Source organism: Acinonyx jubatus, chromosome A1 (assembly GCF_027475565.1).
Source record: "Acinonyx jubatus isolate Ajub_Pintada_27869175 chromosome A1, VMU_Ajub_asm_v1.0, whole genome shotgun sequence".
In the NCBI taxonomy this organism is placed as follows: Eukaryota; Metazoa; Chordata; class Mammalia; order Carnivora; family Felidae; genus Acinonyx; species Acinonyx jubatus.
In genome coordinates this window covers 31545505-31548033 of record NC_069380.1, presented here as the reverse complement: position 1 = coordinate 31548033, position 2529 = coordinate 31545505, and the positions used below count along the sequence as shown (strand labels likewise).

Here is a 2529-nt window from a genome sequence, read left to right as displayed (position 1 = left end):
AGCTGCTTCATAAAAGAGTCAAAGAATCATCCATGGGGTGGCTGGCTAAGGCATTTTTATTAGAAATATATAGACTGAATTTAATAGCCATTTTCTCTTTATATGTTTGTATTTGGCTTTTCTTTTAATTTTAAGTGTTTATATATTTTTGAGAGACAGAGACAGAGCACAAGCAGGTGAAGGGCAGAGAGAGAGGGAGACACAGAATCGGAAGCAGGCTCCAGGCTCTGAGCTGTCAGCACAAATCCTGACATGTGGCTGGAATCCATGAACCGTGAGATCTTGACCAGAGCTGAAGTTGGACGCACAACCAACTGAGCCACCCAGGTGCCCCTATATGTTTGTATCTGTATTGTTATTACCATTATATCTGGTTTTTAATTTTGAGACAGAAATGTCTTTATTTTTGAAACTTCCTTGTAGACATTCTCAAATTCCTACTTTACCAGTACTACTTCATATACTAGTTGAAGTAAAAAAAAAAATCAAAAAACAAAACAAAACAAAAAACCCAAAAAACAAAACTCTCTAAAGTCAGCATATTCTATTTCTTCATTATTCTTAGTGAAAAAAACGATGAAGACATAAACTCACATCCACGACAATGACGACATCAATCAAAGCACCAAACCCCAGTTGACTGAGGAAGTATAATTCTAAGTTTGTGCTTTGCATCACTTTCAAATCTTAGGTTTGTGCTATGTAATCCTAGAAATATAAAAATGAGTGAAGAATTTTGGCAATTCAGAATTCAGCATGAAGCAAGGCCAAGCCACAGGTGGCTCAACAACTAAATTCTTCTTACTACTAATTTCCAAAAGGATCCAATCATTCTATTTGGTGGGCTTCCTGAAGCTCTAACATAGAAACTACTTGGAGAAAAATGACTCAAGAACTTGCTTCGGCAGCACATACACAGAAATCAGAACAACAGAGAGAAGCTTAGCTTGGCCTCTGTGAAAGAATAACATGTGAATTTATGAAGTATTCCATATCACTAATTGTTTATTAGGTTCAGAGTTTTTGTTATAGTAATAATTTTTGGAAATAGTGGTGATGATTGTACAACATTATGAGTGTAATTAATGGTATGGAATTTACACTTAAAAACTGTGAAAATGACATATATATATAAATATAGGCAAATAAACTTCCTAGAGCAAAATATAGTTTGTAGAGGTTCAATTATATTAAATCTTTGTTCCCCATTCTCCTTACTCTTTTACAAAAGAAAATTAAAAATTAATTAAATTAAAAATGTAACATTGTAATCATTCTTTCTTAATTTAAAGCTGAACAACAAACACGAGAGTGATTCACACATGGAATACACTGAAAGTTAGTAACTCATCTGTATTGAAAGTCATGGTAGGACATGGGGAGTGGGGAGTTAATAAAAAGAGAAACATCATAGTCTGTAGATATTAGGATAGAGTTATGGAGGAAAGAAGTGGGAGAAATAAGTTCCTATGGTAGATTAGACCTTGCCCAGAATTAGGTACTGAACTTCTTTAATTGTTTACCATGAGTCCTCACTGGATGATCCAGACATTGGTCATCAACTTTGTTCCCATGCTGACAGTTCATTTACTTTCTTTCCTTTTCTTGCCTGTATTGCTTCTCTTCTTCTAGCAATTCCTATTTTTTTTTTTTTTTTGGCCAGTGGTATTTTTTTCCAGTTTCTTTTTTTTCCTGAAATCTCACAGGGTTATTGCTCAAATTTCTTGGCTATATGCAAACCGTTTTGCAGTTTAATCTGCTGGTACACTTGAAATTTGTATCTGACTCTTTTGCCATTTTGCTAGAAATGCACCCCCAACCAACTTCATTTTTCTTACTCATTAGGCTCAAGAGCCAAAATAGATTATAATTCTGTATATTTTAAAATATTTTAAAATATATTTAAAAAATATATTATAATTCTGTATTTAAAAAAAAGGAAGTTGGGCATGTTAGTATCTTTTAATTTTTTTCTCACAAATAATAAGATGATTCTAAAACTATCCTAAAGCCAAAACTATGTTTATTAAACACACAGGACTGTCTTTTGAACTGCTTCATAGAACATCAGCATGACTGTCAGAAGGTGCCATATTTAGAGTGATAATCACTCACTTCTCTCTTACCTAAATATGCAAACCTAAGTAAAGTTCATTTTATACATGCTGAATTACGTAGAACTACTACATTTTTATAATAGCAGAATGTAGTCATGGCAGCAATACAGCATTTGGAGTAAGAAAAAACTAGGTTTTAGTTCACACCTTTCTGTTCTTTATTTAGATCTTTCTAACTTGACTTTTTAAAATACAATGCTGGTTTGCTGATAATATATACCCAACTTAACTCCTTTGGTTACCCTGTAAAATAACTGAAATAATATCTTAGAAATCATTCTGTAAAGTAGGGGAAATACTTATAATTATTATTTTGGGCGTTTGGTAGTTAGGACAAATGGATAGAATTTGGAGAGATTAAACCCTTCATTGAACACATAAAGAATTCATTGAAATAGGTGCACCTGGGTAG

The 2529-nt window shown here is 33.0% G+C and overlaps 1 non-coding gene across 1 annotated transcript; it reads left to right on the top strand.

Moving 5' to 3' along the window:
* The first annotated feature begins 896 nt into the window (after nt 1-896).
* LOC113601203 (U6 spliceosomal RNA) lies at nt 897-999 on the top strand. Its single transcript, XR_003422355.1, has one exon. It is a non-coding gene; the product is annotated as a U6 spliceosomal RNA (small nuclear RNA).
* Nucleotides 1000-2529: the final 1530 nt, after the last annotated feature.